Here is a 12,776-nt window from a genome sequence, read left to right on the forward strand (position 1 = left end):
GTGGGTATTTATTACAGTGGAACAGCTGTAAAGAATTAACTACACTGACTCTCAAAACATTTAGTTTATAGAGGTGCATTTTTTTTGCAGGACATAAAGTTGTAGCTTCTTTAACATGGCAAAGGATAAGAGAGGAGGGAGAAGATGCAGGCAGGAGATGGGAAGTGAACTGTCCAAGGAGCAGCCACTGGCTTTGCCTTCTGCAGGGCTGCTCAGATACCAAGGGGGTTGTGTCAGTGACAGCAAGGGTGCAGTGCTGGCACCTGGCAGGACACCCTTCCCCTGGGAGGAAGATGGGAAAGAGAAGCATCACTGGCAACATGTAGAGCCTGAAGGGCAGGCAGAGGGTCACAAAGGGGCTTTAGGGGGAAGCTGGCAGATATTAGACTGTTTTTGAGAGGTGGGTGCTGGTGGAGAGTGTGCTGTGCTCTCAGGAAGGACTGGGCCTTCGTGGAAAATGTGGCATGAGAAAGGGCAGCGCAGGAAAACAGGGCAGACACGGGCAGGCCTGAGCAGAGAACTGCAGTGGTGATTGACTAGTGCAGTGATGTGGTCAGTGAACTTACCACACTATGTGCATAAGTTCAGCTGCAGAACTGGGCTGGTGAAAAACAGATTTCCAAGCAGGTGAGAGAGATTTTAAGATGAAAAGTACAGCAGAGTAAGACTGCATCTAAAAACTCCTTTTGTCATCCATGTAGTTTGTGAACTAGCGATGTGCAGTATGAGAGACACTGCATGTGGGTCACCCTGGGGGCTTGCAAGTGCCTCTGGTCCCTGTGTGTGTTCACAGCTGCCTTGGCTTGGGAACTCAGCAGGAGTGTTCAGACTACAAGCTATCCTGTTTCTGGCAGGCTGCATCTCCTTGCTGATGGCTTTCTTAGCCAGAGCAATAAACACAAGCAGGAATGCAGATGGAGGCAGTCAGTCTTTGGCCTGACCATAAGACTTTCTCAGCTGTAAGAATAATTTCAGAAGAGCAGACTAAGGGAAATATTTTTTGCTTAATAGGTTACAGCATCTCATCAGTCACATACCACACAACACACAATTTTATAAACTGTTGCACTTTGCCTGGGTATAAATGGATTGTAACTGATAACCCATAAAAAATTAATAGTTTGCTGTAAGTTTTTTTAATGGAGTAAAAAATATTGCAGTAATGAAAAAGCTGACATTTTAAGGACTGCTAGAGCAGCAGATTCATCAGGAGAATGTGCTAGCAGAACAGCTATGTGTATTCTTGGCTATGTATGACAGACCTATCATCAGGAGACGGAAAATGTTTACAGAATAAGGATAATCAAAAACTGGGGGTAACCAAAAGTCCAGGAAATGGAAATTGGGACTACATGAATTTGTAAGAGATTGAGATTGAAGGGAGAAAATAAAGTGTTATCTAAAAAATGATTGAAAGCCAGTACTTTGGCAGAGTTTCATTCCTGGGTGCTCTTGGTCTGTTCATTAGTTTGTATGATAGATACTGTGCCAAATGGTCTCACCATAGGGCTGCATGATCAAAGAGCTGAGCCTGAGCTGTTTTATTGCCTTTTGCTCTTTGAGTATTTCATTGGCCATTTTCCATTCAAGTTAGATGGGATTTTTATAAACCTCAGAGTCATTTCATTTTCATGACTCCTGCTTTCCCCTACCCTACAGGAAAGGTGTAACCATTTCCTCATGACAGAAGGAATCACAGGGAAGTGAAACAATGCATGGCCTAATCAATACTGGTAAGCGAATGCCATTGACTAATTGATCTGTGTCCTCCACAGAATTTTTCATTGCAGCCTTTTACCATGAGTGGTCTGCACAGCAGAGCTGCTCTAGACAGAAGATAAAGGCTTCTGGTGAAATTGAGCCTTTTCAAATGTAAAAGTACTGAAAATACTGGAGCCAAGGGCTATTTGTTTTTTATTAGATGCAGCTGTCTTTCTAAATCGGCACCAGTACTTCCTTAAATTAAGATATGCAGTAAACACTGGAATTTTTATTGACATTGTTTAACTGTAGCACAGGTAGTTATCTCTGTCCCCCTTTGTTATTTTTGAGGACTTGTTTACTGAGTTCAACAGTAAAATCCTATCAATAATTAAATGCTTAATTTTCCTCAGAGAGAAAAAATAAGGTAAACACTGTTTTCTTAGGTAATTCATGGTTATGAATTGAATGACTTGCTTAAAATCAATGTTTATGAATAATGAATAGGATTCTCTTCAAGCCATTCTATAAATACTAAGCTGAATGAAAGAAACAGTGAACAAACTAATGGAATATGTCTTTAGGCAGTGGTAAGATTTTTGTGTGTATGTTCCAATTTATATAAAATTGATTTCACACTTTCACTGGTGACTGAACACACACGAGCAGGTGTTCACATAGCTTCCCTCTTGCTCAGGTGCTGCTCAAGGCCATCATTGCAAGGGTCTGTCTGACATCCCTTCGCCACGCAAACGTCCTGCATGTCTTTGCGGGATTAGGACCCTCATTTCCCAACTGTTGGTTCAGGCAACTCTTTCTACACTGTATATGTCCCACCAGGTACTCTTGTGCTGAATCTGCACGTGTGCCCTGCATCAGGGTGGCACCTTGTCTGACTGGGGCAGAGAAGGCACTACCCAGTTACTGCTGGCAGACAGTGGCTGTGTTGGAAGCAACTTATTTTACAAGGGCAGGAGGAAGGATGAAATTGTTACGTGTTTACGGCATAGAGTTAGGCAATTTTGCCCTTAGGTGACTCAAGTAACTTTTGTTTATTACATTAGGCATAAGAGATGGTGCAAATCTGGTCAGGAGGTTCTTCTGTCTTCCCTTCTCTGTGTCCTCATTCCAACCCCCCACAGAAATCAATTAGTATTACCTAAGGAATAAAAACCGAATAGCAAATTGAATAGGTGCATTTTCCTCAGCTGTATATGCACAAATCTTGCCAACATGTCTGATTGCGTTACTTGAATCAATGTAAAATTAAATGCAGGGAAAACGATTCCTAACTGGCCCTGATCAGCATAACGTGTGGAACAGCCTGTGCTGTCAAAGAAGGGGAGTCACATGTGGCGGCCTTTGAAGCCAAGCACAGTTCATCTCCTGGAACCTGCAGCAGCTTTCCTTGGAGAAAGTGAAACAAATACTCTGTTTTCTGAGGTAATTTATCTTTACAACTGAAGGTGTATGATGCTGCCAGTAAACCTGGGTGAAGCTTGCCAGGGACATCTGCTCAGGAGCTGGCTGAGCATCAGTCGGAGGTGAACAATCACTTTTTTTTCTGGTTCTCTCTCTCCCCATCCTACTGTTGGGGGGAGTGAGAGAGCAGCCCTGTGATGTTTAGCTGCCTGCTGGGTTAAGTCCCAACAAAGGTGAAGGGCCTTTCTTCTTTGTCTTTCAAGAAGGATTTAAAAGCTGGAGAGAAAATGTGAATCCCTAGAGATGAGAATTGTGGTGCTCAGCACTGGGGGCCTGCTTTTGGCTGTGGAAGTAGATAGTTGGTTAGAAGGGAGTATCATCTCTGAAACAGTGAAGATGACTGAAGTATGGGGTGATGTATCATGGATGAAGAAGGATGTTTTATGTTTTATGTTTTAGCTGCAGTGACCCTGAAGCTCTGAGAAGGGGGTGAAGTGTTAAAATGAGGTCTGAAAGCAGCAATAATACTGAGACCTGCTAAACAATGCAATATTCAAGGAAGGCAATAAATTGCATAAGGTGATGAACAGATTTACAGACTTGGAAAATGGTGAAGAAGAAAAATGCATTTAGGTTAAAAATAAGGAATGAGTTTCTGGATGAGTATGAACATACATGCTACCCAAGGGAGAGGCTGGGAACACTGTGTGAGTGCCTGCTATAAGACCAATCTCTGACTTGGAAATCCTTTGGAAGTGACATTAGGCTTAATTATGTGAATGCTCTGGCTGTTTTAGTAAAAAGTTTCAGCACAGTTTGTGAAACACTCACTCCAGAAATCACTTCAGACATGAAGTGCTCCAAACTCTCATCAGTCTGTGAATTTTGAATGTGCCAGGCAGTGCTGAGCATGTCCCTTGGGTGAGCACGTGGGCCTTGGCCTGCAGGGTTTATTAACTGAAGAGAGGATTGATAAAAACATGTATGGAGAAAATGCACCGAAAACCAGTGAGCTTGATAGTCTGTGTTTTAACAATATACTTGTAGAATGAAGTAGGGTGGACACATAAGTAGCAGTGCTAATTATGGATTCCCTTCCTGCACTGATTTTTGCCTTAGAGTTTTATATGAAAAGACATCTTGGGAAAGTTGTCATGTGAAGACGGGCAGCCTTGTGCTGTTATTAGGTGCTCAGAAGATATTCTCAGTCTTAGGAGCAATAGCACATGGTACAAACCAATAAAAGAGCAGTTCCAGACAGGCTTGGGAGTCACTGTGAGTAAATGAAGTGGGCGGAGCAGAGCCACAGAGAAATTGCAGACAGGAGACAATGAGTAACACAAGTTATAGGAAGTTGATGTAAAGACCAGAGGAGAGATATCAGAGTTATGAAAAACAGAGATGAAGATCTCTGTTGGATCCTGGGTTTGGTGAGTATTCCCTTTGGTGAGCCAGAGTTGGAGCAGTGCCTGCTAGTGCAAGAGCCAAAGCACTGAGCAAGGCTTTGAGGTATGAGGATTCGGAGGTGGGAAGCTGAGGTCACCTGGAGGTAGTATCCTAAGAATGTGATATGATCTCACTGGAGTAAACTTGCAGTGGCAAAGAAGTTTTGTTAAAACTGACAATATATAATATCTCGTTTCCAAATGCTATACAGATGTTTTCTCCTCAGGATGTTGCTTACCAGTAGATGTCTGCTCATTTATTTCTTTGGCTGGAATATTCTTCAGTGGTACTCCATCTTTTGCTTTTGTCTTTTCCAAAAGTGGAATTACAGACATATGCCTGACTTTTTCCATAGATAAAAGCAGATCCTATTTTTATTCCAAAGTATCATATTACTGATTTGGATAATTTTTGCTCTGATCTCTTTCTCATCTTTAACTGAAAGCTCTCAAGGACAAGTGTTTTTCTTAAGTAGTAATTATTGTATGATTCTTAATCATTACTACTAATTACATCCTTTTCAAGCATGGAATTTCTCAGCACCTCCATGCAGAGGACAGTAGGAGGGTTACAGCACGATTGCTCTCTGAAGTGGAGCACTTCTGTGATTTCCATTTTCAAAGCATTGAAGCTGAACCAAAAGTTAGGCCTCTATTTTCTGTCATTGCACTTCCTTTTGCTTCAGTGACAACTAAACATGTGACAGCTATGGCCCCAAACCTTGAGGACTGTTAACACACATCTTGTCTGACTCAGCCTTTTTCATTTATTTATTTGCCTCTCTTGCACCTTTTTAATAAGCTGCATTTCTTTCAAAGGGAAAAAATACCAAACCCATACACTGATATCAGACACAGAGGAATGCCAAGTGAAATTCTCAGAGAAGCAGAGCACAGGCATCCCCATCTTTTAGATCACTGAAAGATCAATTTTGTTACTTGATAAAGGGTAGTATCATCAACTACCAGATATACCAATGAGATAATGCTATGCTCTGAGACAGCCACCTCTTCCCTAGGGAAGGAAAAGGACATTTTCACATCAGCTTTCCTGTAGGTAAACCAGAAAATCAGCTGTTGTGAAATTTGTCTCTCATAGAAATAGGAGGTAGGATACGTGTCTGTGTGATACATCAAATGGGGCTCAGTGCAGAACAGTAGGTTGTGTCTGGGGTAATGCAGTTCTGCAGCACTTGTTGAGTCTAATCAAGAAATTACTGAGGGTGATCTCAGAATCTCTCTCTCCATTAAGTATGCTCTGGAAGAAAGCCATTTTTCTCCCATTTTTTCCAGGGAGAATGAGGCTCAAGCCTTTATCTCCTTGCGCATGCTTTTTACTGTCATGATTTTTGCTTCCCTCTGGTCTCAGACAAACGAGGTTTTATGTGCCCACACAGGGGAACCATCGTGGTGGGAAATGACTCCACCAACCTCTCCTTACCCACCCCACACACTATATTTTCCAAAGGCTCCTCTGCAGTGTGTCCCAGAAGCTGACAGAGGGGGAAGAGTACAATTGTCACCCCAGCAGAAATCATGGCTACCTCGGGCTCTGATGCTGTGGCTGGTAAGGGAGTTTTTGTGGCCATTTCACTCTGCTGTACCCAGCAGCTGCTGCCTCTGTTCTGCCTGCAGTCAGCTCTGCAGCACCCACCCTTATGGGAGAGATTGCAGAACTGAAGGAAAAAACATGTTTTCCCCTCTCTTCCAAGGCAGACTGAGATAAAAGTTGACTAAAACTGAAGAATCCCAGGCAGATTGCCTCAAATGTCTTCACTGCTCAGTTGTTCAATATTCAGCTTATTTCACTGGCAGGGCCAGAATCACTGTCCTCCCCCATCCCATCAGCAAAACCAGTTTGTCTAAATGTGAATTAAGGTGGGGAAAAAAAAGACTTTTAAATCTTTGTTTTACAGGAAAGTGGACACAGAAGGCCATGAGTGTATTTTTCACCTTAACAAGTTACCTCTCAACTAAAATTATTTAATTTGTTAATGTTGTTATTTTTTTTTAATCTGGGAATCTATTTTGTTCGAGCCATTTGTAGCCCTGAGAGGGATTTGCAATGCAGCTGCAGAAAACACCAACCACAGTCTAATGGTGTGTCAAAGAACATGATTAGATATTAAGACAGATGATATAGGCATCATTATAGGCAATTTAGAAAATAGCAACCTGGTAAACTCCCCCTCAGTTGAAGATTAGTTATAGTTGAATGTTTCTCACAAAAAAAAAAAGCAGGGAGGGGAGAATGTTACACATGTCGATGTGTCTGGGGGTTCCCTGTGGAGAGCTTTGATGAGAGAGTTGCTGTGGTTTAACTGAGACACCTCCCTGCTCTCAGCTAAGAGGGATGGACTTGTGAGCCCCATCTCTGCATGGAAAAACACGGATGCTCTGCCTCAGGGGCCAGGGAGATGCTTGAAGCTGATGGGAGACTATGCAGCTACCAGGATATCACCATAATCCTGTTCATCTTGCCAGCTAAGAATATGCCTTTATATTGTTGACAAAGGACTCATTTTCTTTAAAATTAAGTGATAAATTCTGGAAAAAAAGAAAGTTAATTTATACAGATAGCTATGAAAAAGAAAACACTTTATGATATCTAGTGTTTCACCATTTATAGGATTTTAATTTGGAATTTCAGATTTAGCTCTTCATCTTTCTATTTTTATTTTTATATAGTGCAGGTTGCCATCAGTTTCAAATTAGACTGAATTAAATGACCAACTGTCCTCCTCTGCAGATGTGCTACCTTTTCTGACATGCAAGCTTGACAAATTATAAAATACAGAATTTTCTGAGGCAAAGGAGAAACCACTTATTTTAGACTGAATTTTGGTGATGTTTTGGGTTAGTCTTGTGTGTTTTCCTTGGTAGGCATGAACTAGGAAATAACACCCAGGGATATAACAATCTACCTGTCAAATACAGAAAGATACAGCGGTTTCATATGGCTCTGAAGCTGGCAACAGGGGCTTTGAGTGATTGTATTCTATTTCTTATATGCTGATTCCGTTTTGGATCAGTAGTTAAGGGATGATATCACTCCTGTATGCAGAGCCAGAGCACTGTTATGCAAACAATGGGTGTGCTGTCACACAGAGTTTTGAAAATCCTGCAAAACTAGAATCACTGATTCCAGTGCATCTCCATCAGACTTGGCAAAGCGCAGGTGTTCAAAGCAGACTGTTGTTTGCTCCGTGTTCTGTCAAGTGCTCCCACATCATTAGATGGGCTAATGCTGCATTTCTTGAAGGCAAGGGAAGGTCAAATTAGAGACAGCTTGAAATGACACTTCAGCCATCTTAAACATTTTCCTCAGAATGTTCAACCTGTGTTTTTTCATCCCATTTTACTTTACCTGGAGTGAACATAGTTCAAATGTCTTATACCATAACCAAACGTCACTTATTTCTCAAAGGGGCAAGCCTCTGTGAAACCAAGAGAAATTAGGAACTAATGTGACAGAGAACTGTGACTAATATATACTATTAAAGTATTAATTTCTTTGAAGCAAAAAGGTTTAGTGTGAACTGTAGAGTAAGTGCCAACATCTTAAAAGCTTGTAGTATGAAACAAAACTCAGTTCCATAGCATTTCATAGTGAAATCTTCTAAGAGATGTTGTGTTCTCAAGACTAATCCCAAGAATAAAATTAAAATCTCACTTGAAATAGCAGAACTATGCAGCAGGAAGGAATATTAATTCCAGTTCAAAAATTATTAGAATCTTGCAAAAAATAGCAGCTGTGATTTCAGGTGTAAGTCTATTAGCACACAGTGCTAACTAATGTATAAGATCTGTGAGCAGCTTAATAAAACCACTGGCAGGGCAAGGTAAAGTGGTGGTATACATTTGTATGAGTTCTCCATGTTGTGCGCATTTGAAAGGCAACAATGAAAACTGAGCAATAGTTTTATCAGTTACATGAGGAACATGGCAGAAACAATGCAGTGCTCAGTAACATCACCCAAACCGCTCACTCTCTGGGGTGCTCTGGAATCAAAATTCTCTCATCCTCCTGCTCCATTTCTCATTGTCCCGTAAGAAAATAAACATTCAAGAGGTTACAAATGCCAACTTGCTGGTTACCAGAATGTTTTGCAATACTGATTTGACTGTGAAAAGCAGTAAGAGCTTAGTGTGAGCTGAGCAACGTGATCAACCCCATATCTGACCCAAGATGTCAGAGTCCTCCTGAGGTTCCTTTACAGCTTCAGTTACCCTGCAGTACTAAGGACACTTGCACTGATGTTAGTGTATGACAGCTATGCTGAAATGCTCTGGAGCAAGGAAAGCAGACTGATAATGGCTTCCTTGTCAGAGGTGCTGCAGCACCATTTTCCTTTCTGGATTTTGTTTTTTGCCTTCTGTTTTGAGACCTAAAAAAACTTCCTCATTTGAAACAAAGGTAACATAACAGATGATGCATTAAGATATGTTTCCTTTTGTAACCTCTCCTATTAGATAACATCAAAATCCCACAGGAAATAACCCTATCTGAAACTTTTAGTAAAGCTTATTCCTAAATTTCTGTTAATACAGCACTGCTGTGTCATACTTTTGATCTGGAAAAACATCATGGGTTATTGGTATTCAAGCCAGTGCACCAAGCGTGCCATCCTTACTTTAAATTAATATCTGATAAATTCCTGAGAAGCGGTTTTAAAATTGGACTTGCCTTGTGTATTAATTAGTATTTGCTCTCAACTGTTCTCATAACACTTGTGATGAAACAAATTGTTCCTCCAGGCCAGATGGTGTCTTTTGTCAGGTTAACTAAAATACCGTGACTGGTCTATGGGAACACTTATGCAAATAATTAATTTGTCACTTCTTTGACCAAGCTAAGGAAAGCAAACAAAAAAACATCTACAAAAACTCTGTCCAAGACTTTGAAAATGGTTTATGGAGCTGTTGGATTAGATTCAAATCCTTTTGCTCCTGTGGATTTGTACTTTACTGTTGAGACTCCCCTGGTTTCAGTGGCATCACTTGCAGAGCAAAATGACATTCTAAAGTGCAGGAGGAGTGAGAGTAAAAATGTAATCACAGGTGGAACTTTGGCATTGACCAGCAGTGGTTTTAGCTTTGTTTGTTTGTTTGAAGAGCAATATAATATCAGGAATGTAATTCCTTCTCCCTAGCTAGTAGAGAGCTCAGCAGTTCACAGTTTGAACATGGCAGATCATAAATTTGTTCAGTTAATGCCAAGAGAAAGATGGGGAATGGGCACTTTTCCAAACATGGGGGATGAAACTATTTCATCTAATTGTGGAAGTATAGCAAGGACAGATATCTTACCCTTTCGAGCACTTAACTAGGAATTTTGTTCAGGATGGAATGTTTGTGACAGTGATTCACTCTGTCCTAAGCCTAAAGCTGCATTTATCTTAGGCCCAGTGAGCTTTATGGTGCTGGTACTTGTTTGGTTTTGATGCTTTTGCCACGAGAAATGTTTGCCTCTGTGGTTTATAGGTGGTGCAAGACGCTTCTGACAAATAGCCGTTGCTGTGGGTCTTTATCTGCAGGTGGTTGATGCATCATCTCCCACAACCCTTTTTCCCCCTGCTCATTCTTCATCCAGGAAAACAGAAAGTGAAAGATGACTGCACCAAACATTTTCTCTATATTGCTTTACCTGATTGTTTCTTCCAGTGCATCACATTTAGTTTGTTAAAACCTATGATTTTCTGAACAGTACTCAAAAGAGCAGAACTTCTTTCCTCTAAAGGGATTTTTTGCCTCCTGCAATTCTTAATGTTGTTTTTACTCATCTTAATGCCCATTTTTGGATCGATGTTATGCGTTTGAGGTGCACAGTGAAAGCACAGCTGCTAATTCGTTCTGGCAAATTGGCTGGAAATTGCCAGGTACTGAGCACTCCCAGACGTTTTAATGGAAAGTTTCAGCTGGACTGTCTCAAGGGCATGCTTATTTTGTTTAAACTGGTTCAGTAATTTTAAATCATTTGAGAAGCTCTTGGCCTGTTACCTTTTCAAGTGCGGATTCTAAAATATGTTTGTCTCTTGTTAGTATTTTTTATGAACAACTACTAAATAAACTGGCCATTTCTAAAGTACAGTAAGAGTATTTGAAATTGGTGGTAACTTTAAGAAGCAGGAAAATCAAGCTGAGATTTGTTTTGCTGTTATGCTAAATTTCACTTTGTGGTTTTGTCTCCTAGTTCATTATAGGAAAAAAAAATATTAGGTTGGCAGCAACATAAGGAAGAGATCCAGTGAGGTATCTTTTCCATTCTCTCTTAATGAGCAGTGTAAACCCCTGTACCACCAAGTTGTCTGTGTGTGTGAAGCTGTCTGATCAAGGGGCTAGAAGCCATCCTGTCTCTCACAAGGCAGGTTGGAAGGTTGAATTGTCCCACAACAAAACTGTGTTTCAGTCTCTCTTCCGTGCAGGAGCACCTGTACCATGGAGTGCGTTGGCCAGTCTGTTTACCCTGGGCATCCGAGCCTGACCATGTTATGGCATCAGGGGATAATTGGGAGCCCATATATGGGTAATCATCTCTTCTAATCAAGGCTTTAGAGGAAAGCATCTGCCAATTTAGGGGTGAGGAGTAGACCCACAGGGTGCCTGATCTTCAGTAGCATCTGCCGGTGACCAGCCGTGAGAGTCACTCTCTGCCACTGAGGTCACACGTGCAGCGAGGGCACAGAGCTGCTGACTCTGCTGTGGATGTGTGGTAGTGGTGCAGCATCTTTTAAGCATTTAACAACTAAATAAACAGGGTTTTGCCAAAAGTTTTGCAGCTCAGAGTTTGTCACAAAGAACAACTGCCTAAACTCTTAAACTTTATAGAGCATGATGAGATATTTTAGCATTTACAGTGTTTTCTGTGTTTCATATCTCTTAAAAGGATATGCACGAAGATATGTACTGAAAGATGTGCAAATTTTGGTTCCTTTTGGTATTTATGGAAGGAGGCATCCAACTTTGGAGTGAGGTCTGGAATACTGTGTATGTGTGCCATAGACTGCATGGGGGGAGTAATCTGCAAAGAGGTTTTGGAGCAAGCAACACTGAAAATGAAGTAATCTGGGGCTAAGTAACAGTGTATTGGTCCAGTTCCACATCCATGTGGGATGTTGAATTCAGACCCCTGTCCGGAAAGCAGATAAAGATGGACTTGAGCATGGTCTAGGCACTCAGACAACAAGGGCAGCTGTCTTAAAGGGCAGAACTCAAAGAACAACCCCTCGGCAGGGGCATTACTACCTTGAGTGGTTTGTGGATCTGTAGAAAATGCTGCAACACAGTTAGAAACTTGTGGTCCAAGTCAGCCAGTGTTTCATTAAACACATCTGTTGAATTTCTTGAGAGAAATCTTGATGCCACTGAAATCGATAGCAAAGCTTCCTCTGACTTTTACTCAGAGCAAGATTTCTTCTCTTTTTTGGTAAGTGCACAGAAACAGTAACACAAAGGCCAAGGTTTTCAAAATTACCAGCAAGACTTAAAGTGCCCTGAAAACATGAATTGTGGGTGTTTGTTTCCCCTGGGCAGCCTATGCAGTCTGAACTCTATGTTGATGTGAAACCCTGATGAAATATTAAAGACCCTCAGAGTGAGGACACGCAATGTTCACTGCATGTGGATTGCTGAGCTGGCCATTCAGCAGGGGCAAGCCCTCGTCTGGCAGTGCACAGAGCTGCAAATCCAGGGCATGAGACTTGTAGTTTGCCTGCAGTTGGTATTTGCCTTGCAAAAAGAATTTGAGTTGCAGAATTAGCAGACATAAACAAAAACCATGAAGGAGAAGTGCACGCAGGCACCCCGGGGTGGCTGACACTGAGTCAGGCTGCCCAAGGGCACAGCTGAGTGAGAGTACAAATAAACTGTGAACAATGATGAAGTTCTTTTTTCACACATGAATGCTTTTTGATCTTTCCAACAGAAAACCAGGTGAGATTCTCAGTTAGTGAAATGTCAGATTAGAACCATGACATAACCTAATTGAGCATTGGTCACGTGAACATACTGATAGTAACTACTGAACAGCTTTTGTTTTCCCCTTCCTTCATTCTAATCCATTTGTTGCTGTTACAGGGTAACTCTCTGTCTTTGAAACAGCACAACTTGTGTTTAGGAATTTGGTGAGGATAGGACTGAGTTCAGCTGTGAACTGTAAGAGGTGTATCCATCTGCTGGAGATTATCAACTACCGTAATGCTACCCATG

The 12,776-nt window shown here is 41.4% G+C and overlaps 1 long non-coding RNA gene across 9 annotated transcripts in view; it reads left to right on the forward strand.

The window, feature by feature from the left end:
• LOC127476888 (uncharacterized) overlaps nucleotides 1-12,776 on the forward strand; it is a 554,098-nt gene that overhangs the window by 254,213 nt on the left and 287,109 nt on the right. For all 9 annotated transcript variants that reach the window (XR_007906755.1, XR_007906754.1, XR_007906757.1 and 6 more), the window contains one exon: nucleotides 1,660-1,733. This is a non-coding gene — a long non-coding RNA (uncharacterized LOC127476888). The remainder of the gene's footprint in view (nucleotides 1-1,659; nucleotides 1,734-12,776) is intronic.

This window comes from Manacus candei, unplaced genomic scaffold, assembly GCF_025592945.1.
Source record: "Manacus candei isolate 608988 ecotype Guabito, Panama unplaced genomic scaffold, ASM2559294v1 h1tg000050l, whole genome shotgun sequence".
NCBI classification, from domain to species: Eukaryota; Metazoa; Chordata; class Aves; order Passeriformes; family Pipridae; genus Manacus; species Manacus candei.